We start from the raw sequence: 27,157 nt of genomic DNA, 5'->3' as shown, positions 1-27,157 counted from the left end.
TATGTCATGATATATGTCATGATATGATTTGTCATGATATGATTTGTCATGATATAATTTGTTATGATATGCCATGAAATGATATATGTCATGATATGATATATGTCATATATGATATATGTCATATGTCATGATATGAAATGTCATGATATTATATATGTGATGATATGATAAAAGTCATGATATGATATATGTCATGATATGATAATATTTGATATGTCATGATATTATGTCATGATATGTCACGATATGTGATTATATGTCATGATATAATATGATTTGTCATGATATGTCATGATATGTCATATCAAAATATTTAACAAAATAATGTAAAATGAATGACAAATAGAATGAACAAAGCAAATACCAACGATGAGAATGGGATATGAACCCATGCATGCAGAGCACAATAGATTAGCAGTCCATCGCCTTAACCTATCGGCCACCACATCTACAGTATAGGAAAAAAAAAAAGGATTTTTTTAAAAACAATGCAAAAAAGAAAAAAAATGCGAAAATTATGTAACGATATAAAATGCAAATATAATTATAAAAATAATGCAAAAAATCATGTCATGATATGATATGTCATGATATGTCATGATATAATTTGTCATGATATGTCATGATATGTCATGATATGATATATGTCATGATATGATATGTCATGATATGATATATGTCATGATATGATATATGTCATGATATGATATATGTCATGATATGATATATGTCATGATATGATATGATATTTTATATGTCATGATATTATGTTATGATATAATATGATTTGTCATGATATGTCATGATATAATATGGTTTGTCATGATATGTCATGATATGACATATCAAAACATTTAATAAAATAATGCAAAATGAATGACAAATAGAATGAACAAAGAGAAAACCAACGATGAGAATGGGATTTGAACCCATGCGTGCAGAGCACAATGGATTAGTAGTCCATCACCTTAACCTCTCGGCCACCTCATCTATAGATAAAAATAAAAAAGGATTTTTTTAAAAACAATGCAAAAAAGAAGATAAAAATAATGCGAAAATTAATGTAACGATAAAAAAATTAAAATATAATTATAAAAAGAATGCAAAAAATCATGTCATGATATGATATGTCATGATATGTCATGATATGATTTGTACAAATACTGTATGTCATGATATGATATATGTCATGATATGATATGTCATGATATGATATATGTCATGATATGATATGATATTTGATATGTCATGATATTATGTCATGATATGTAACGATATGTGATTATATGTCATGATATAATATGATTTGTCATGATATGTCATGATATGACATATCAAAATATTTAACAAAATAATGCAAAATGAATGACAAATAGAAAAAAAATAAAAAAGGATTTTTTCAAAAACAATGCAAAAAAAAATGCAAAAATAATGTAACGATCTAAAAATTCAAATGTAATGATAAAAATAATGCAAAAAATCATGTCATGATATGATATGTCATGATATGTCATGATATGTCATGATATGTCATGATATGATATGTCATGATATGTCATGATATGATATGTCATGATATGATATATGTCATGATATGATATGATATTTGATATGTCATGATATTATGTCATGATATGTAACGATATGTGATTATATGTCATGATATAATATGATTTGTCATGATATGTCATGATATGTCATGATATGACATATCAAAATATTTAACAAAATAATGCAAAATGAATGACAAATAGAAAAAAATAAAAAATGATTTTTTAAAAACAATGCAAAAAAGAAAAAAATGCAAAAATAATGTAACGATCTAAAAATTCAAATATAATGATAAAAATAATGCAAAAAATCATGTCATGATATGATATGTCATGATATGTCATGATATGATATGTCATGATATGTCATGATATGATATGTCATGATATTATATATGTCATGATATGATATGTAATGATATGATATATGTCATGATATGATATGATATTTGATATGTCAAGATATTATGTCATGATATAATATGATTTGTCATGATATGTCATGATATAAAATGATTTGTCATGATATGTCATGATATAAAATGATTTGTCATGGTATGTCATGATATGACATATCAAAATATTTAATAAAATAATGCAAAATGAATGACAAATAGAATGAACAAAGAGAAAACCAACGATGAGAATGGGATTTGAACCCATGCGTGCAGAGCACAATGGATTAGCAGTCCATCGCCTTAACCTCTTGGCCACCTCATTTATAGAAAAAAATAAAAAAGGATTTTTTTAAAAACAATGCAAAAAAAGAAGATAAAAATAATGCGAAAATTAATGTAACGATAAAAAAATTCAAATATAATTATAAAAATAATGCAAAAAATCATGTCATGATATGATATGATTTGTACAAATACTGTATGTCATGATATGATATATGTCATGATATGATATATGTCATGATATATGTCATGATATGATTTATCATGATATGATTTGTCATGATATAATTTGGTATGATATGTCATGAAATGATATATGTCATGATATGATATATGTCATGATATAATATGTCATGATATGATAATATTTGATATGTCATGATATTATGTCATGATATGTCACGATATGTGATTATATGTCATGATATAATATGATTTGTCATGATATGTCATGATATGATATATATGTCATGATATGATATGTCATGATATGATATATGTCATGATATGATATGTCATGATATGATATATGTCATGATATGATATATGCCATGATATGATATGATATTTTATATGTCATGATATTATGTTATGATATAATATGATTTGTCATGATATGTCATGAGATAATATGATTTGTCATGATATGTCATGATATGACATATCAAAATATTTAACAAAATAATGCAAAATGAATGACAAATAGAAAAAAATAAAAAAGGATTTTTTTAAAAAACAATGCAAAAAAGAAAAAAATGCAAAAATAATGTAACGATCTAAAAATTCAAATATAATGATAAAAATAATGCAAAAAATCATGTCATGATATGATATGTCATGATATGTCATGATATAATATGTCATGATATGTCATGATATGATATGTCATGATATTATATATGTCATGATATGATATGTAATGATATGTCATGATATGATTTGTACAAATACTGTATGTCATGATATTATATTTGTCATGATATGATATATGTCATGATATGATATATGCTTTGTGAAGGTGAAAAAAACGGCGCTAGCTCTATTAATGTTTCACTAAAAAACTATATAGTGAATGTTGTTAACAAAATCAATTGATTATAACAGGTAATCAAAACGTGCTTAAATAACGTGCAAATAGTGATATTTAAAAGGTTCAAACCCCCTGCTCAAACCCAGCTGGTAGGGACTGGTTTCGCTAGTCCCACAAATCGTCACTCCTGTTGTATTCCAGGGGGAGCATGGAGGAAAATAGAACAGAAAAAAACAATCTAAGTGTAAACAGTATTTAAAGTGCAAAATTCAATATCTTGTCTTGGCTCGTATGTTGTACCTACTTACAAGATGTAAGTTGTATTCAAGCGTTTTAGACACACAATGGTCTCTGCTATGGATGTTGTTCTCCACTTAATGAAGCAGTCTCCAATAGTCAGCTCAGCAACCCAGTGCATGTAAAGAAAAATGATACCATAGTGCAGACCAGTATAATGATAAAACTAAACTTTTTATATTTAAAATTGAACACTTACAATAAAAATGAATATATTAAGCATTGTTCACAATATTAGTGAGGAGAGAAGAGTGTGTTAGCTTCCGGCTCACCCGCCTCTTCCAATGGGACCCGGTACAGATAGCCTCTTTCCGCGACTCCACGTCTTCGGCGGTGTACTGTGTGATTTGGGCTGTATTCTCCCGTGGGCTGTTTGAGCTCCCCTTCAGCTATTCAAGCCTGGAGCTGCCTCTCGGGTGGGTGATCTCGCCTCTCTCACCGCCGGAACGTCACTTCCGCTTAGTTCCGTCGCGTCACTTCCGGGTGCGGCTGGTAGAATTTCTAAATGGCAATCACGCCTCTCTCCTCTCTCCCGTCTGGACGGCTCCCACTCCATATGTCATGATATGATATGTAATGATATGATATATGTCATGATATGATATGATATTTGATATGTCATGATATTATGTCATGATATGTCATGAAATGTGATTATATGTCATGATATAATATGATTTGTCATGATATGTCATGATATGACATATGAAAATATTTAATAAAATAATGCAAAATGAATGACAAATAGAATGAACAAAGAGAAAACCAACGATGAGAATGGGATTTGAACCCATGCGTGCAGAGCACAATGGATTAGCAGTCCATCGCCTTAACCTCTCGGCCACCTCATCTATAGATAAAAATAAAAAAGGATTTTTTTAAAAACAATGCAAAAAAAGAAGATAAAAATAATGCGAAAATTAATGTAACGATAAAAAAATTCAAATATAATTATAAAAAGAATGCAAAAAATCATGTCATGATATGATATGTCATGATATGTCATGATATGATTTGTACAAATACTGTATGTCATGATATGATATATGTCATGATATGATATATGTCATGATATGATATATGTCATGATATGATATATGTCATGATATGATATGTGTCATGATATGATATGATATTTGATATGTCATGATATTATGTCATGATATGTAACGATATGTGATTATATGTCATGATATAATATGATTTGTCATGATATGTCATGATATGACATATCAAAATATTTAACAAAATAATGCAAAATGAATGACAAATAGAAAAAAATAAAAAAGGATTTTTTTAAAAACAATGCAAAAAAAAATGCAAAAATAATGTAACGATCTAAAAATTCAAATGTAATGATAAAAATAATGCAAAAAATCATGTCATGATATGATATGTCATGATATGATATATGTCATGATATGATATGTCATGATATGATATATGTCATGATATGATATGATATTTGATATGTCATGATATTATGTCATGATATGTAACGATATTTGATTATATGTCATGATATAATATGATTTGTCATGATATGTCATGATATGTCATGATATGACATATCAAAATATTTAACAAAATAATGCAAAATGAATGACAAATAGAAAAAAATAAAAAATGATTTTTTTAAAACAATGCAAAAAAGAAAAAAATGCAAAAATAATGTAACGATCTAAAAATTCAAATATAATGATAAAAATAATGCAAAAAATCATGTCATGATATGATATGTCATGATATGTCATGATATGATATGTCATGATATGTCATGATATGATATGTCATGATATGATATATGTCATGATATGATATATGTCATGATATGATATGATATTTTATATGTCATGATATTATGTTATGATATAATATGATTTGTCATGATATGTCATGATATGACATATTAAAATTGTTTAACAAAATAATGCAAAATGAATGACAAATAGAATGAACAAAGAGAAAACCAACGATGAGAATGGGATTTGAACCCATGAATGCAGAACACAATGGATTAGCAGTCCATCACCTTAACCTCTCGGCCAACTCATCTATATAAAAAAATTAAAAAGGATTTTATTTAAAAACAATGCAAAAAAGAATAAAATGCAAAAATAATGTAACGATATAAAAATGCAAATATAATTATAAAAATAATGCAAAAAATCATGTCATGATATGATATGTCATGATATGTCATGATATAATTTGTCATAATATGTCATGATATGTTATATGTCATGATATGGTATGTCATGATATGATATATGTCATGATATGATATATGTCATGATATGATATGATATTTTATATGTCATGATATTATGTTATGATATAATATGATTTGTCATGATATGTCATGATATAATATGATTTGTCATGATATGTCATGATATGACATATTAAAATATTTAAAAAATAATGCAAAATGAATGACAAATAGAATGAACAAAGAGAAAACCAACGATGAGAATAGGATTTGAACCAATGCATGCAGAGCACAATGGATTAGCAGTCCATCACCTTAACCTCTCGGCCACCTCATCTATAGATAAAAAATAAAAAAGGATTTTTTAAAAACAATGCAAAAAAAGAAGATAAAAATAATGCAAAAATTAATGTAACGATAAAAAAATTCAAATATAATTATAAAAAGAATGCAAAAAATCATGTCATGATATGATATGTCATGATATGTCATGATATGATTTGTACAAATACTGTATGTCATGATATGATATATGTCATGATATGATATATGTCATGATATGATATATGTCATGATATGATATATGTCATGATATGATATGTGTCATGATATGATATGATATTTGATATGTCATGATATTATGTCATGATATGTAACGATATGTGATTATATGTCATGATATAATATGATTTGTCATGATATGTCATGATATGTCATGATATGACATATCAAAATATTTAACAAAATAATGCAAAATGAATGACAAATAGAAAAAAATAAAAAATGATTTTTTAAAAACAATGCAAAAAAGAAAAAAATGCAAAAATAATGTAACGATCTAAAAATTCAAATATAATGATAAAAATAATGCAAAAAATCATGTCATGATATGATATGTCATGATATGTCATGATGTGATATGTCATGATATGTCATGATATGATATGTCATGATATTATATATGTCATGATATGATATGTAATGATATGATATATGTCATGATATGATATGATATTTGATATGTCATGAAATTATGTCATGATATGTAACGATATGTGATTATATGTCATGATATAATATGATTTGTCATGATATGTCATGATATGACATATCAAAATATTTAACAAAATAATGCAAAATGAATGACAAATAGAAAAAAATAAAAAAGGATTTTTTTAAAAACAATGAAAAAAAAAATGCAAAAATAATGTAACGATCTAAAAATTCAAATGTAATGATAAAAATAATGCAAAAAATCATGTCATGATATGATATGTCATGATATGGCATGATATGTCATGATATGATATGTCATGATATGTCATGATATGATATGTCATGATATGATATATGTCATGATATGATATGTCATGATATGATATATGTCATGATATGATATGATATTTGATATGTCATGATATTATGTCATGATATGTAACGATATTTGATTATATGTCATGATATAATATGATTTGTCATGATATGTCATGATATGTCATGATATGACATATCAAAATATTTAACAAAATAATGCAAAATGAATGACAAATAGAAAAAAATAAAAATGATTTTTTAAAAACAATGCAAAAAAGAAAAAAATGCAAAAATAATGTAACGATCTAAAAATTCAAATATAATGATAAAAATAATGCAAAAAATCATGTCATGATATGATATGTCATGATATGTCATGATATGATATGTCATGATATGTCATGATATGATATGTCATGATATTATATATGTCATGATATGATATGTAATGATATGATATATGTCATGATATGATATGATATTTGATATGTCAAGATATTATGTCATGATATAATATGATTTGTCATGATATGTCATGATATAAAATGATTTGTCATGATATGTCATGATATAAAATGATTTGTCATGGTATGTCATGATATGACATATCAAAATATTTAATAAAATAATGCAAAATGAATGACAAATAGAATGAACAAAGAGAAAACCAACGATGAGTATGGGATTTGAACCCATGCGTGCAGAGCACAATGGATTAGCAGTCCATCGCCTTAACCTCTCGGCCACCTCATTTATAGAAAAAAATAAAAAAGGATTTTTTTAAAAACAATGCAAAAAAAGAAGATAAAAATAATGCGAAAATTAATGTAACGATAAAAAAATTCAAATATAATTATAAAAAGAATGCAAAAAATCATGTCATGATATGATATGATTTGTACAAATACTGTATGTCATGATATGATATATGTCATGATATGATATATGTCATGATATAATATGTCATGATATGATAATATTTGATATGTCATGATATTATGTCATGATATGTCACGATATGTGATTATATGTCATGATATAATATGATTTGTCATGATATGTCATGATATGATATATATGTCATGATATGATATGTCATGATATGATATATGTCATGATATGATATGTCATGATATGATATATGTCATGATATGATATATGTCATGATATGATATGATATTTTATATGTCATGATATTATGTTATGATATAATATGATTTGTCATGATATGTCATGAGATAATATGATTTGTCATGATATGTCATGATATGACATATCAAAATATTTAACAAAATAATGCAAAATGAATGACAAATAGAAAAAAATAAAAAAGGATTTTTTTTAAAACAATGCAAAAAAAGAAGATAAAAATAATGCGAAAATTAATGTAACGATAAAAAAATTCAAATATAATTATAAAAAGAATGCAAAAAATCATGTCATGATATGATATGTCATGATATGTCATGATATGATTTGTACAAATACTGTATGTCATGATATTATATTTGTCATGATATGATATATGTCATGATATGATATATGTCATGATATGATATGTAATGATATGATATATGTCATGATATGATATGATATTTGATATGTCAAGATATTATGTCATGATATAATATGATTTGTCATGATATCATGATATAAAATGATTTGTCATGATATGTCATGATATAAAATGATTTGTCATGGTATGTCATGATATGACATATCAAAATATTTAATAAAATAATGCAAAATGAATGACAAATAGAATGAACAAAGAGAAAACCAACGATGAGAATGGGATTTGAACCCATGCGTGCAGAGCACAATGGATTAGCAGTCCATCGCCTTAACCTCTCGGCCACCTCATCTATAGAAAAAAATGAAAAAGGATTTTTTTTAAAAACAATGCAAAAAAAGAAGATAAAAATAATGCGAAAATTAATGTAACGATAAAAAATTCAAATATAATTATAAAAAGAATGCAAAAAATCATGTCATGATATGATATGATTTGTACAAATACTGTATGTCATGATATGATATATGTCATGATATGATATATGTCATGATATATGTCATGATATGATTTATCATGATATGATTTGTCATGATATAATTTGGTATGATATGTCATGAAATGATATATGTCATGATATGATATATGTCATGATATAATATGTCATGATATGAAATGTCATGATATTATATATGTGATGATATGATAAAAGTCATGATATGATATATGTCATGATATGATAATATTTGATATGTCATGATATTATGTCATGATATGTCACGATATGTGATTATATGTCATGATATAATATGATTTGTCATGATATGTCATGATATGACATATCAAAATATTTAACAAAATAATGCAAAATGAATGACAAATAGAATGAACAAAGCGAATACCAACGATGAGAATGCATGCATGCAGAGCACAATAGATTAGCAGTCCATCGCCTTAACCTATCGGCCACCACATCTATAGAAAAAAAATAAAAAAGGATTTTTTTAAAAACAATGCAAAAAAGAACAAAAATTCGAAAATTATGTAACGATATAAAAATGCAAATATAATTATAAAAATAATGCAAAAAATCATGTCATGATATGATATGTCATGATATGTCATGATATAATTTGTCATGATATGTCATGATATGTCATGATATGATATATGTCATGATATGATATGTCATGATATGATATATGTCATGATATGGTATATGTCATGATATGATATGATATTTTATATGTCATGATATTATGTTATGATATAATATGATTTGTCATGATATGTCATGATATAATATGATTTGTCATGATATGTCATGATATGACATATTAAAATATTTTAAAAAATAATGCAAAATGAATGACAAATAGAATGAACAAAGAGAAAAACAACGATGAGAATGGGATTTCAACCAATGCATGCAGAGCACAATGGATTAGCAGTCCATTGCCATAACCTCTCGGCCACCTCATCTATAGAAAAAAATAAAAAAGGATTTTTTTAAAAACAATGCAAAAAAGAAAAAAAATGCAAAAATAATGTAACGATATAAAAATGCAAATATAATGATAAAAATAATGCAAAAAATCATGTCATGATATGATATGTCATGATATGTCATGATATGATGTGTCATGATATGTCATGATATGTCATGATATGATATGTCATGATAAGATATATGTTATGATATGATAAATGTCATGATATGATATATGTCATGATATGATAATATTTGATATGTCATGATATTATGTCATGATATGTCATGATATGTGATTATATGTCATGATATAATATGATTTGTCATGATATGTCATGATATGACATATCAAAATATTTAATAAAATAATGCAAAATGAATGACAAATAGAATGAACAAAGAGAAAACCTACGATGAGAATGGGATTTGAACCCATGCGTGCAGAGCACAATGGATTAGCAGTCCATCGCCTTAACCTCTCGGCCACCTCATCTATAGATAAAAATAAAATAGGATTTTTTTTAAAACAATGCAAAAAAAGAAGATAAAAATAATGCGAAAATTAATGTAACGATAAAAAAATTCAAATATAATTATAAAAAGAATGCAAAAAATCATGTCATGATATGATATGTCATGATATGTCATGATATGATTTGTACAAATACTGTATGTCATGATATGATATATGTCATGATATGATATATGTCATGATATGATATATTTCATGATATGATATATGTCATGATATGATATGTCATGATATGATATATGTCATGATATGATATGATATTTGATATGTCATGATATTATGTCATGATATGTAACGATATGTGATTATATGTCATGATATAATATGATTTGTCATGATATGTCATGATATGTCTTGTACAAATACTGTATGTCATGATATGATATATGTCATGATATGATATATGTCATGATATGATATATTTCATGATATGATATATGTCATGATATGATATGTCATGATATGATATATGTCATGATATGATATGATATTTGATATGTCATGATATTATGTCATGATATGTAACGATATGTGATTATATGTCATGATATAATATGATTTGTCATGATATGACATATCAAAATATTTAACAAAATAATGCAAAATGAATGACAAATAGAAAAAAATAAAAAAGGATTTTTTTAAAAACAATGCAAAAAAGAAAAAAATGCAAAAATAATGTAACGATCTAAAAATTCAAATATAATGATAAAAATAATGCAAAAAATCATGTCATGATATGATATGTCATGATATGTCATGATATGTCATGATATGATATGTCATGATATGTCATGATATGATATGTCATGTTATGATATATGTCATGATATGATATGTCATGATATGATATATGTCATGATATGATATGATATTTGATATGTCATGATATTATGTCATGATATGTAACGATATGTGATTATATGTCATGATATAATATGATTTGTCATGATATGTCATGATATGTCATGATATGACATATCAAAATATTTAACAAAATAATGCAAAATGAATGACAAATAGAAAAAAATAAAAAAGGATTTTTTTAAAAACAATGCAAAAAAGAAAAAAATGCAAAAATAATGTAACGATCTAAAAATTCAAATATAATGATAAAAATAATGCAAAAAATCATGTCATGATATGATATGTCATGATATGTCATGATATAATTTGTCATGATATGATATGTCATGATATGTCATGATAGGTTTTGTCATGATATTATATATGTCATGATATGATATGTAATGATATTGTGAAGATTGAGATAATGTGAGTGGCTATCATCACCTCCATTTTGGCCTAAACCACCATTTTCTGAGTGTTTGCTATATGAATGTATATTTGTCTCATTCGTGAATGAATGAATGAATGAATGAACTGTGAATGTTTGAATCTGCAGAGTATCGCTCCTAGATATAACTAACCCTTTTTAATTCCTACAAGGCAGGCAAGAATTGAAATAGCATTCGTAAGCGATTAGACATTCCTGCTGATCTGAGTTCTTCCTTATCTGACAGCCACAACATACATACAGGGCTGAACACAGTAACTCCCTTATGTCACAGGGTTGGGAGGCCCACATTATGGTAAATTATCGATAAAAATATAGCAATGTAAAGCATATATATGTATCAACTAATATATTTTTGCATGTCATCATATCATCACTTATCTGTAAGCCAGCCCCCTTAAGGGGTGTATTACTCATTTTGAAATGTATAAAAATGTGATACTAAGCAATATGTTTTCAGAGGCTTGAGTTCTTTCTGAATTCTTGTCTCCCAAATTGTGCCTTGGTACAGATAAACTCATGTGTTACTTTGTTTGAACCCTTGTCTTATTGATCTTATTTCTAGGCTTTGACAATATGATATATGTCATGATATGATATGATATTTGATATGTCAAGATATTTTGTCATGATATAATTTGATTTGTCATGATATGTCATGATATAAAATGATTTGTCATGGTATGTCATGATATGACATATCAAAATATTTTATAAAATAATGCAAAATGAATGACAAATAGTATGAACAAAGAGGAAACCAACGATGAGAATGGGATTTGAACCCATGCGCGCAGAGCACAATGGATTAGCAGTCCATCGCCTTAACCTCTCGGCCACCTCATCTATAGAAAAAAATAAAAAAGGATTTTTTTAAAAACAATGCAAAAAAAGAAGATAAAAATAATGCGAAAATTAATGTAACGATAAAAAAATTCAAATATAATTATAAAAAGAATGCAAAAAATCATGTCATGATATGATATGATTTGTACAAATACTGTATGTCATGATATGATATATGTCATGATATGATATATGTCATGATATGATATATGTCATGATATGATATATGTCATGATATGATATATGTCATGATATGATATGATATTTTATATGTCATGATATTATGTTATGATATAATATGATTTGTCATGATATGTCATGATATAATATGATTTGTCATGATATGTCATGATATGACATATTAAAATATTTTAAAAAATAATGCAAAATGAATGACAAATAGAATGAACAAAGAGAAAAACAACGATGAGAATGGGATTTCAACCAATGCATGCAGAGCACAATGGATTAGCAGTCCATTGCCATAACCTCTCGGCCACCTCATCTATAGAAAAAAATAAAAAAGGATTTTTTTAAAAACAATGCAAAAAAGAAAAAAAATGCAAAAATAATGTAACGATATAAAAATGCAAATATAATGATAAAAATAATGCAAAAAATCATGTCATGATATGATATGTCATTATATGTCATGATATGATTTGTCATGATAAGATATATGTTATGATATGATAAATGTCATGATATGATATATGTCATGATATGATAATATTTGATATGTCATGATATTATGTCATGATATGTCACGATATGTGATTAAATGTCATGATATAATATGATTTGTCATGATATGTCATGATATGACATATAAAAATATTTAACAAAATAATGCAAAATGAATGACAAATAGAATTAACAAAGCGAATACCAATGATGAGAATGGGATATGAACCCATGCATGCAGAGCACAATGGATTAGCAGTCCATCGCCTTAACCTATCGGCCACCTCAACTATAGAAAAAAAAAGGATTTTTTCTAAAACAATGCAAAAAAGAAAAAAAATGCGAAAATTATGTAACGATATAAAAATGCAAATATAATTATAAAAATAATGCAAAAAATCATGTCATGATATGATATGTCATGATATGTCATGATATAATTTGTCATGATATGTCATGATATGATATGTCATGATATGATATATGTCATGATATGATATGTCATGATATGATATATGTCATGATATGATATATGTCATGATATGATATATGTCATGATATGATATGATATTTTATATGTCATGATATTATGTTATGATATAATATGATTTGTCATGATATGTCATGATATAATATGATTTGTCATGATATGTCATGATATGACATATTAAAATATTTTAAAAAATAATGCAAAATGAATGACAAATAGAATGAACAAAGAGAAAACCAACGATGAGAATGGGATTTGAACCAATGCATGCAGAGCACAATGGATTAGCAGTCCATTGCCTAAACCTCTCGGCCACCTCATCTATAGAAAAAAAATAAAAAAGGATTTTTTTAAAAACAATGCAAAAAAGAAAAAAAATGCAAAAATAATGTAACGATATAAAAATGCAAATATAATGATAAAAATAATGCAAAAAATCATGTCATGATATGATATGTCATGATATGTCATGATATGATGTGTCATGATATGTCATGATATGATATGTCATGATAAGATATATGTTATGATATGATAAATGTCATGATATGATATATGTCATGATATGATAATATTTGATATGTCATGATATTATGTCATGATATGTCATGATATGTGATTATATGTCATGATATAATATGATTTGTCATGATATGTCATGATATGACATATCAAAATATTTAATAAAATAATGCAAAATGAATGACAAATAGAATGAACAAAGAGAAAACCTACGATGAGAATGGGATTTGAACCCATGCGTGCAGAGCACAATGGATTAGCAGTCCATCGCCTTAACCTCTCGGCCACCTCATCTATAGATAAAAATAAAAAAGGATTTTTTTTAAAACAATGCAAAAAAAGAAGATAAAAATAATGCGAAAATTAATGTAACGATAAAAAAATTCAAATATAATTATAAAAAGAATGCAAAAAATCATGTCATGATATGATATGTCATGATATGTCATGATATGATTTGTACAAATACTGTATGTCATGATATGATATATGTCATGATATGATATATGTCATGATATGATATATTTCATGATATGATATATGTCATGATATGATATGTCATGATATGATATATGTCATGATATGATATGATATTTGATATGTCATGATATTATGTCATGATATGTAACGATATGTGATTATATGTCATGATATAATTTGATTTGTCATGATATGTCATGATATGTCTTGTACAAATACTGTATGTCATGATATGATATATGTCATGATATGATATATGTCATGATATGATATATTTCATGATATGATATATGTCATGATATGATATGTCATGATATGATATATGTCATGATATGATATGATATTTGATATGTCATGATATTATGTCATGATATGTAACGATATGTGATTATATGTCATGATATAATATGATTTGTCATGATATGTCATGATATGACATATCAAAATATTTAACAAAATAATGCAAAATGAATGACAAATAGAAAAAAATAAAAAAGGATTTTTTTAAAAACAATGCAAAAAAGAAAAAAATGCAAAAATAATGTAACGATCTAAAAATTCAATATAATGATAAAAATAATGCAAAAAATCATGTCATGATATGATATGTCATGATATGTCATGATATGTCATGATATGATATGTCATGATATGTCATGATATGATATGTCATGTTATGATATATGTCATGATATGATATGTCATGATATGATATATGTCATGATATGATATGATATTTGATATGTCATGATATTATGTCATGATATGTAACGATATGTGATTATATGTCATGATATAATATGATTTGTCATGATATGTCATGATATGTCATGATATGACATATCAAAATATTTAACAAAATAATGCAAAATGAATGACAAATAGAAAAAAATAAAAAAGGATTTTTTTAAAAACAATGCAAAAAAGAAAAAAATGCAAAAATAATGTAACGATCTAAAAATTCAAATATAATGATAAAAATAATGCAAAAAATCATGTCATGATATGATATGTCATGATATGTCATGATATAATTTGTCATGATATGATATGTCATGATATGTCATGATAGGTTTTGTCATGATATTATATATGTCATGATATGATATGTAATGATATTGTGAAGATTGAGATAATGTGAGTGGCTATCATCACCTCCATTTTGGCCTAAACCACCATTTTCTGAGTGTTTGCTATATGAATGTATATTTGTCTCATTCGTGAATGAATGAATGAATGAACTGTGAATGTTTGAATCTGCAGAGTATCGCTCCTAGATATAACTAACCCTTTTTAATTCCTACAAGGCAGGCAAGAATTGAAATAGCATTCGTAAGCGATTAGACATTCCTGCTGATCTGAGTTCTTCCTTATCTGACAGCCACAACATACATACAGGGCTGAACACAGTAACTCCCTTATGTCACAGGGTTGGGAGGCCCACATTATGGTAAATTATCGATAAAAATATAGCAATGTAAAGCATATATATGTATCAACTAATATATTTTTGCATGTCATCATATCATCACTTATCTGTAAGCCAGCCCCCTTAAGGGGTGTATTACTCATTTTGAAATGTATAAAAATGTGATACTAAGCAATATGTTTTCAGAGGCTTGAGTTCTTTCTGAATTCTTGTCTCCCAAATTGTGCCTTGGTACAGATAAACTCATGTGTTACTTTGTTTGAACCCTTGTCTTATTGATCTTATTTCTAGGCTTTGACAGTTGGAGCCCGAACAGGGACACCCAACATCTCGGGACCAGGAAACCCAGATGGAGCAGCTGCCTACATTACTCAAACGTGCGCACTTGGAATAAGGTATGGCTTTATCCTTTTTAACAGAAAAAGCCGTTAGATTAATTGTTTGAGTAATCTGTAGACAGCTTGTTCTTTATGGGCAACCTACCTGAGTGACGGGACACCATGTACCACGTGAGTTTATCAATATTATACTGATCAGGTATTGTTATTGTTGTTTTTGTATTATTGCCATAAACTCGGGTTATACCGTGTGCCGCTAAACAGCAGGGCCAAGTGAGGGCCCGGAAGGTATAATAATTAATAAGGTGTTAAGTCTCCTAGAACTTGGGGAGAGAACTATTGTTAAGGAACAGCAGGAAACTGTTTTTAAGACCACTGCTCCTTAGCTCTATATTCTACCAAGTAGTGGGCACCTTATTGGTACACGATCGACTGGCGTTGATCGTGTAATACAGGAGAATTATGGGGAACCTACATTCTCAGTCGCCGGCGCAGGGTACGTCCCTTGAAATTATGTGTGGACTTTATGGCAATAAAATGTTTTAAAAATGGATATTTAGTGATGCAGAATATATTAAATAAGAAGGAAAGTGAAACATATCAGGCTAGGTTTTAAAAATAACTGCAGCATTATTGGACCCCCCTTTTTTCTAATCCCCTTTTCCTCATCTCCCTTCCCTCACCCTTTTTCACTGAAAAGGAGTTGCATGTCTGTAAGGCATAGGAGTTGCATGTCTGTGAGACATGGAAGTTAATTAGTAATCTAGGAAGAAATGGCTTGAATTTAAGAATGTTAAAGTAGTTTTTTAGGAATGAATGCATTAATACTGCATGGAAGAAAAAGAGGACATCCTCTTTAAATGTTTTTTGTTTGTTTTTATCTTAGAAAGCTCATAGAAACTAGTTTGATGGCATAATAATATACATGTCATGGAGTGAAGTGTTTGTGTGTCACACTGATAGTTAATGTATGTATGTATGTATGCATGCATGTCTTTATTCATATAGCGCCATTAGTGTACATAGCGCTTTACATTGTCACTTGTTGTACTAATCATAAAAATAACAAATAATCTCTTGTAAAAGGGTCATTTAAGTTTAAACCCTTTTGTCAAAGTGTATTAAGCCTGCTGTCATTTACAAGGCATGACAGTAGCATTTAAAATAAACCTAGGAAGTATTGTATGTTAAAGTCTGTTAGTGTAATATTTTAAAAGAGAATGAAAATTTGGCAGTTGTAAAAAGAAGTCATTTTACCCTGACTCAAATATGAATTTGTATTTTTTTCACAGTAGCACATGTTTGTTCCTGGGCGTAGGAAATACTATGTTACAATATTTAAATGAAGTTTTAAATTTAAATTGCATGTGCTGATTTAGAGGAGTCAGGACTAAAAGCAAGGTATATCTATAATGCAAAGTTTTAAAAAGTAAATGTTTATTTTTTATTTAAACAAAAAGAAAGAGTCTGATCTTATGGAGTAAGGAAGCTTTATTAAGTTTTACTCTGGCCCACAAGATTAAGATCGTGTTGGAGTTTTGTAGAAAGGAGAATGTATGTTGATGGAAGATAAACTCAGAGAACGTGTGTATGTGTCTGTGTGGGTGTGTGTAAGAAAGATAAGGAATTATAAATATATAGTAAATAAAACAATAAGATTTATGTTTTTATAAGAAGGGTTGCAGAGATGTTTTGTTTTGTTTGTAGTTATCAAGGTTTCTCTGTTCAAACTTATATTAGGAAACTAAGGGTTTGTTTTCTTAAATACACTGCTCGTCTGATTTTGAACAGCAGTTATTTAAAAGAGGGAAGGTTAAAAGCAGCCAAGTGGGCTGGCCCCCCTCCTCCAGCTTAAGGAATGTACAAAGACCACGTTCCAGACATGAAAAGTTAACTAGAAGCTGAGAGGAAAAAAAATATGTTTAAAAGCAGCTAAGTTATAGTATGGGGAAAGAGAATGATACTGTAATGTATTTATTTTTGGGACTGAGTTTGCAGGATCAAATAGGTCTGTTTTGGGTTTTTATCTTATTTTTTTTGTAAAGTTCATTTTGCTCTGTATCAGAGAAATGTGAAATTATGCTTTTTTATTGTGCTTTCTGTTTTTTGTATCTATTTTAGGATAAATACCTCATAGTTTATTAAATGCTTTAGATGGCATAGTCCCCATTATGTAGGAATTATTACAAGAAGGGGTTATAATCCCCACATGCAGTATCCAAATTACCTCTACGCAGAAACCAGTAAACACATTTCAATTCTATTTGTTCTAATTAGGAGATGTTTTTTAACGCTATTTGTTATAATTGTTTCATTAACAATACAATAATATTTAATATGTATTTCCGTATTTGAATAGTGTCAAAAGTATACTCAGTACTTCACAAAGCGTACAATATAAATGAGTAAGCATAAAATCAGATATGAAATAATTTTTCCTATAAAGTTAACTGCATATGTGATGTATTTTTATAACTTTTAACCATTACCTCTCTTTTCCCTCCAAAAGGTGTCTTAATTTGAACCCTGATCTAAAGCCTCTCATTTTAAAGAATACAACTGTAGGCTATCTAGAATTTATTTTTTAAAGCAGTAGCTATTGTCAAATTCATGATATATATATTTAAATCTCAAGCTGCTGATGTTTTAAATACCATCATCCTTTGTCGTATGTTGTTCACATGTCATAGGATTTGCATATGAACAAAAGAGAGGATAATTTATATGATTTTCCATTACACACCTGTCTATATGCGGACTCTGCCTTTTTTGTTCATTGCAACATTACCTTATGTGTGTTGTTTTGTTATTTATCCTTGAACATTTCTTGCCGAAATGACTCCATTCATATTGTGTTGTGTTTTGGTGCTGTCTACTCATTGCTACACATAGCAACATGTTACTTCATGAATATTCATGTAGAGAGGGATATACCCCTCCTCTTTACATTTTCCAGCATAACTATTGGATAGCTTTATTTTGAGTCTGTTTGGGAACTAAGTATTAATGTGATAAGCTGCTACTACGCAGTGTTTTGTGGTGAAGCTAATTAGCATTGTTAGTATATTATGGTCACTGGCCCCTCATGTTCTGATAGGGCTTTGTGTTCATATTAGCATTTTTGTTTACCCTATACTGTCTGTTTCGTTCACATGGGGACTCTTTTATTTATGATTTATTAGTTGTCATTTTATGCATTTTGTAAGTTTTTAGCTTGTAAAAAAGTTGTATACGTTTTAGTTGTGTTATAGTTAAGTTTATGTGGATATTTCCCATTTGGTCTGTAATAAATTTGATATTAGTGGTATTAGTTATTGAACTGGTACTTTATGTATATTTTACAGTTTACAATGAGTGCAAGCTTTAGGGACTTTTAGTGACAACCTCTTGCCACTTATCAGTGTTCTCTTACGATACTTTCCTATGCATCGTTGATTTCTTTCTTTTGTAAGTTGGTGAGCAAGGTATTTTTGTGTTTATTTTATACGCGGATGCCAAGATAGTGGTGAAAAACAAAAAAAAATTTGAGCTGATACTAAATTATAGTGGCTAAAAGCGCTCTCCTTGTGCTTTTATTAATGAAATGTTTAAGTCTCTCCAAACTTAGGTGCAGCTTATACAGTCTACCAAGGAGAATACAAAGCAGCATCATCGCAAAAAAAAAGTGCCGGCACCACCGTAAACAGGTAACAAAGACAAAGAATCATCAAGCCAGCGTTTTTTACCAACTGTTAGTGTATCTAGGCACAATAATCCTAGAACATTTAACCACCGAGGAATTAAGACTTCAGGTAAGGCCCGGTCTTAAACAAACAATTTGCTTTTTCTGAACTCAATATTATCAAGGCCCGGACTTAAATGAACAATTTGTTTTTTCAGGACTCCATATTATTTTTATGCTTTAGAGTGTGTTTTTAAGATGTATGCCCCGCTAGGCAAGATCAGCCTACACCATCCAGATGATGATAAGGGATGATCCGTTTTGAAATATTTGTAATGTTCATTGTTTTATGGTCACATCAGTTTGCAGACAATCATACAATCTTGCACAATGCTGCACAGGTTAATGGGTCACAAGGGAATATATACAATGAATCCCTGCCATACTCTAGTGGCCCCCAATGATGTAAGAGAGAATTACATTTAACCTCTTGAGTAGGGATACCTTACACTAATGCTGAATTTAAAATGATGAAATGTTAATTTGAATTTGTTTACAGGAAACTTTTCTAAACCGAATTCCACTGGTAAATGAGGTTCCTGTAGGTGGAAATTACACTGGGAACAATAATCAATTTATGGGCCAGGTGCCTCCACCAACTGATGAAACTTGTGTAAACATATATTTACAGCCTGGAACTAAAAATTTACAGGGAGGATGTAGCCTTAATTTTTCAGTTTAATTAAGATAGTAAAAAGTGCTTGCACAAATTCTAGTTTACCAAGGGGAGTGTATTGGCTTTGTGGAAAATGGGCCTACAGAGTATTACCATGTGGTTGGACAGGGTCCTGCTATCTAGGTACAATTGTACCTGCCTTTACAATGACCCACTGGCAGGATCAGGAATAGCAGAGCCACTTCCAACACACAGGGGTTGAAAAGTAGTCTATGGAAAGAACAATTATGGGCTAGCTTATTTCCTAATGTAGGAGTTGAGTTGCTATATGACAGGCTCAATGTACTTACGGATGTACTGGATGATGTTCTCAATCATACAACTACATTCATTAATTTACTTAATCAAGAACAGGTACAGATTAGATAAATGGCCTTACAGAATAGAATGGCTCTGGACTATATTTTAGCGTGTGTGCCCAAGTTAAAGAGCAATGTTATGTTATTTAGAGATCAAAGTGGTAAGATTGAGCATGAGGTAGAGAAGATCGCAGAGATACAGGAGAGATTAAGGAAAGGTGGAGATAAGAAGTGAGTTTCGTTAGGAATTACCATGTTGGTTGGTTTTCTAGAAGCGAAACTGATGGATGGATTTGTCTGTGTGTTTGCAGTTCTGATTGTTTTGTATGACTGTGTCATGTGCAGTAAATCTATACTGCAAAGGTGTGTAACACCCTCTACCCAGGCCATGCCACTGATCACAGAAGACACTACGGAAGATGCAATCTCAGAAGGAAAAGTCAGTCCTCCTCAATGGAATACAGATGAAGATGATGGCAGAAAGACCAACCTGGCTGAGATGATAGCCAGCAGCTCTGTGAGTTTCCAGAACTATCGGAGCCATGCAAATTGGGGCCCTCCAGGCCAGTGCAACGCTTCTGAGTTTTATCTGAATTATCCTTAAAAGACTATGTTTTCAAGAATAAAAAGAGAGGACTGCGAAGATTGAGATAATGTGAGTGGCTATCATCACCTCCATTTTGGCCTAAACCACCATTTTCTGAGTGTTTGCTATATGAATGTATATTTGTCTCATTCGTGAATGAATGAATGAACTGTGAATGTTTGAATCTGCAGAGTATCGCTCCTAGATATAACTAACTCTTTTTAATTCCTACAAGGCAGGCAAGAATTGAAATAGCATTCGTAAGCGATTAGACATTCCTGCTGATCTGAGTTCTTTCTTATCTGACAGCCACAACATACATACAGGGCTGAACACAGTAACTCCCTTATGTCACAGGGTTGGGAGGCCCACATTATGGTAAATTATCGATAAGAATATAGCAATGTAAAGCATATATATGTATCAACTAATATATTTTTGCATGTCATCATATCATCACTTATCTGTAAGCCAGCCCCCTTAAGGGGTGTATTACTCATTTTGAAATGTATAAAAATGTGATACTAAGCAATATGTTTTCAGAGGCTTGAGTTCTTACTGAATTCTTGTCTCCCAAATTGTGCCTTGGTACAGATAAACTCATGTGTTACTTTGTTTGAACCCTTGTCTTATTGATCTTATTTCTAGGCTTTGACAATATGATATATGTCATGATATGATATGATATTTGATATGTCAAGATATTTTGTCATGATATAATTTGATTTGTCATGATATGTCATGATATAAAATGATTTGTCATGGTATGTCATGATATGACATATCAAAATATTTTATAAAATAATGCAAAATGAATGACAAATAGAATGAACAAAGAGGAAACCAACGATGAGAATGGGATTTGAACCCATGCGTGCAGAGCACAATGGATTAGCAGTCCATCGCCTTAACCTCTCGGCCACCTCATCTATAGAAAAAAATAAAAAAGGATTTTTTTAAAAACAATGCAAAAAAAGAAGATAAAAATAATGCGAAAATTAATGTAACGATAAAAAAATTCAAATATAATTATAAAAAGAATGCAAAAAATCATGTCATGATATGATATGATTTGTACAAATACTGTATGTCATGATATGATATATGTCATGATATGATATATGTCATGATATGATATATGTCATGATATGATATGTCATGATATGATTTGTCATGATATGATTTGCCATGATATGATTTGTTATGATATGTCATGAAATGATATATGTCATGATATGATATATGTCATGATATAATATGTCATGATATGAAATGTCATGATATTATATATGTGATGATATGATAAAAGTCATGATATGATATATGTCATGATATGATAATATTTGATATGTCATGATATTATGTCATGATATGTCACGATATGTGATTATATGTCATGATATAATATGATTTGTCATGATATGTCATGATATGACATATCAAAATATTTAACAAAATAATGCAAAATGAATGACAAAAAAAATGAACAAAGCGAATACCAACGATGAGAATGGGATATGAACCCATGCATGCAGAGCACAATGGATTAGCAGTCCATTGCCTTAACCTATCGGCCACCACATCTATAGAAAAAAAATAAAAAAGGATTTTTTTTAAAAACAATGCAAAAAAGAAAAAAAATGCGAAAATTATGTAACGATATAAAAATGCAAATATAATTATAAAAATAATGCAAAAAAATCATGTCATGATATGATATGTCATGATATGTCATGATATAATTTGTCATGATATGTCATGATATGATATGTCATGATATGATATATGTCATGATATGATATGTCATGATATGATATATGTCATGATATGATATATGTCATGATATGATATGATATTTTATGTCATGATATTATGTTATGATATAATATGATTTGTCATGATATGTCATGATATAATATGATTTGTCATGATATGTCATGATATGACATATTAAAATATTTAAAAAAACAATGCAAAATGAATGAACAAAAAGAAAACCAACGATGAGAAAGGGATTTGAACCAATGCATGCAGAGCACAATGGATTAGCAGTCCATTGCCTTAACCTCTCGGCCACCTCATCTATAGAAAAAAATTAAAAATGGATTTTTTTAAAAACAATGCAAAAAAGAAAAAAAATGCAAAAATAATGTAACGATATAAAAATGCAAATATAATGATAAAAATAATGCAAAAAATCATGTCATGATATGAAATGTCATGATATGTCATGATATGATTTGTCATGATATGTCATGATATGTCATGATATGATATGTCATGATAAGATATATGTTATGATATGATATGATATTTGATATGTCATGATATTATGTCATGATATGTAACGATATGTGATTATATGTCATGATATAATATGATTTGTCATGATATGTCATGATATGACATATCAAAATATTTAACAAAATAATGCAAAATGAATGACAAATAGAAAAAAATAAAAAATGATTTTTTAAAAACAATGCAAAAAAGAAAAAAATGCAAAAATAATGTAACGATCTAAAAATTCAAATATAATGATAAAAATAATGCAAAAAATCATGTCATGATATGATATGTCATGATATGTCATGATATGATATGTCATGATATGTCATGATATGATATGTCATGATATTATATATGTCATGATATGATATGTAATGATATGATATATGTCATGATATGATATGATATTTGATATGTCAAGATATTATGTCATGATATAATATGATTTGTCATATGTCATGATATAAAAAGATTTGTCATGATATGTCATGATATAAAATGATTTGTCATGGTATGTCATGATATGACATATCAAAATATTTAATAAAATAATGCAAAATGAATGACAAATAGAATGAACAAAGAGAAAACCAACGATGAGTTTGGGATTTGAACCCATGCGTGCAGAGCACAATGGATTAGCAGTCCATCGCCTTAACCTCTCGGCCACCTCATCTATAGAAAAAAATAAAAAAGGATTTTTTTTAAAACAATGCAAAAAAAGTAGATAAAAATAATGCGAAAATTAAGGTAACGATAAAAAAATTCAAATATAATTATAAAAAGAATGCAAAAAATCATGTCATGATATGATATGTCATGATATGTCATGATATGATTTGTACAAATACTGTATGTCATGATATGATATATGTCATGATATGATATATGTCATGATATGATATGTCATGATATGATTTGTCATGATATGATTTGTCATGATATGATTTGTTATGATATGTCATGAAATGATATGTCATGATATGATATATGTCATGATATAATATGTCATGATATGAAATGTCATGATATTATATATGTGATGATATGATAAAAGTCATGATATGATATATGTCATGATATGATAATATTTGATATGTCATGATGTTATGTCATGATATGTCACGATATGTGATTATGTGTCATGATATAATATGATTTGTCATGATATGTTATGATATGACATAAAAAAATATTTAACAAAATAATGCAAAATGAATGACAAATAGAATGAACAAAGCGAATACCAACGATGAGAATGGGATATGAACCCATGCATGCAGAACACAATGGATTAGCAGTCCATCGCCTTAACCTATCGGCCACCACATCTATAGAAAAAAAATAAAAAAGGATTTTTTTTAAAAACAATGCAAAAAAGAAAAAAATTGCGAAAATTATGTAACGATATAAAAATGCAAATATAATTATAAAAATAATGCAAAAAATCATGTCATGATATGATATGTCATGATATAATTTGTCATAATATGTCATGATATGATATGTCATGATATGATATATGTCATGATATGATATGTCATGATATGCTATATGTCATGATATGATATATGTCATGATATTGTCAAGGTTCTGCTCGCCACAAACCAGGACCGGACCGCGAGGCTGAGGTGGGGTTGTAAAAGCACCGACCTGAGACCGCGCAGGCTGATCCGGGTTGCGCAGTTCGTAGTCGTATGTCGCAGGATCAGGATTGGAGAAGACAGCGTCGTCGTTGTACAAGCCAGGGTCAGAACAGGAGACGTCAGGATAAACATTGTCCATGCAGGAGTTTGGCAACAAGGAGATAGGAGAGACCCGCTTCAGCTTAGGAGCGCGGGGTTGGCCTTTGCGCGAGCGACGACCATGGCCCATGGTGCTGGTCACAGGAGATGGTAGGCAGACCAGAATGGCACACCGTCTTGCTGTACGGGTGCACCAGTGCTACAACGCAAAAGTCCTGAGCGGGCAAGGGAATCCACTGTTTCAGCGCAGGAACCAGGACACGGCCTCTCTATATTAGGGAAAGAGTAGGCCCCAGGAACCAGGAAGCTGTAGATACAGGGAAACCTCCGCTTCAGTGCAGGAATCCAGGAGACTGCAGAACGCAGGGACGAACCTCTACTTTAGTGCAGGAATCCAGGAGGCTGAAGGACGCAGGGACGAAACCTCTGCTTCAGCACAGGGGAACAGAAGCTGAAGGACGCAGGGAATACCTCCGTATCAGCACAAGGAAACAAGCGGCTTGAAGGGAGCTGAAGGATGCAGGACGTAACCTGGAATCAGCATGGGAGAACAAGCGGCTTGAAGGAAGCTGAAGGACGCAGGGCGTGACCTGGTATCAGCAAAGGGGAACAAGCGAGAGCTTGTGGCAAAACAGATGACATCCAGTTAGGACTATGCTCGGCAAGGAGCATTATGGGCAAGCAATACTTAAAGGCCAGCGGGCCAATCCCCGGCGGGGGTGTGAAGGTACTGCCCCTAATGAGTGAATGCAAGTATAGTTTGCAATGAAAGGCTGCACAGGTGCAATAGATACCAGAGGGAGTGTGTATTGCTTTGGTGAGTGAATCCAGGCTGCAGCAAACATCAGGAGAGGTGCTCCAGGACTGCACAAGTCTGCACGGTAAAGCAACCAGTAAACCGCGGAGCGGATTCCTTACAGTACCCCCCCCTTCACGCGAGACCTCCGGGCGAACATGAGCACACCTAGAGTTGGGGGACCGGGAATTGTTGCTGAACCGTCTAGGATTGGGGGTAGAGTCGTGGTCCAGAGACTCGTGGTTACTCCTTAGTGTACCCCCACCCCATGGTGAAAACTGCGGCCAGACAGGGCCATCCATGGGTCTCGGAGACATCGAGTTGTTCCTAAAGTTC

The 27,157-nt window shown here is 29.5% G+C and overlaps 6 non-coding genes across 6 annotated transcripts; all 6 read right to left on the bottom strand.

Annotated features, from left to right (window-relative positions):
- Window positions 1–911: 911 nt before the first annotated feature.
- On the bottom strand, window positions 912–993 carry TRNAS-ACU (transfer RNA serine (anticodon ACU)). Its single transcript has one exon. It is a non-coding gene; the product is annotated as a tRNA-Ser (tRNA).
- Window positions 994–4,329: 3,336 nt separating this feature from the next.
- Window positions 4,330–4,411, bottom strand: TRNAS-GCU (transfer RNA serine (anticodon GCU)). The gene has a single exon. It is a non-coding gene; the product is annotated as a tRNA-Ser (tRNA).
- Window positions 4,412–8,869: 4,458 nt separating this feature from the next.
- On the bottom strand, window positions 8,870–8,951 carry TRNAS-GCU (transfer RNA serine (anticodon GCU)). The gene has a single exon. It is a non-coding gene; the product is annotated as a tRNA-Ser (tRNA).
- Window positions 8,952–10,502: 1,551 nt separating this feature from the next.
- TRNAS-GCU (transfer RNA serine (anticodon GCU)) lies at window positions 10,503–10,584 on the bottom strand. Its single transcript has one exon. It is a non-coding gene; the product is annotated as a tRNA-Ser (tRNA).
- Window positions 10,585–14,674: 4,090 nt separating this feature from the next.
- On the bottom strand, window positions 14,675–14,756 carry TRNAS-GCU (transfer RNA serine (anticodon GCU)). Its single transcript has one exon. It is a non-coding gene; the product is annotated as a tRNA-Ser (tRNA).
- Window positions 14,757–22,838: 8,082 nt separating this feature from the next.
- On the bottom strand, window positions 22,839–22,920 carry TRNAS-GCU (transfer RNA serine (anticodon GCU)). Its single transcript has one exon. It is a non-coding gene; the product is annotated as a tRNA-Ser (tRNA).
- Between the last annotated feature and the right edge of the window lie 4,237 nt (window positions 22,921–27,157).

This window comes from Ascaphus truei, assembly GCF_040206685.1.
Source record: "Ascaphus truei isolate aAscTru1 chromosome 23 unlocalized genomic scaffold, aAscTru1.hap1 SUPER_23_unloc_1, whole genome shotgun sequence".
Classification (NCBI taxonomy): Eukaryota; Metazoa; Chordata; class Amphibia; order Anura; family Ascaphidae; genus Ascaphus; species Ascaphus truei.
Note: the sequence above shows the minus strand (reverse complement) of the source record. Positions and strands in the feature narration are given on the sequence as shown.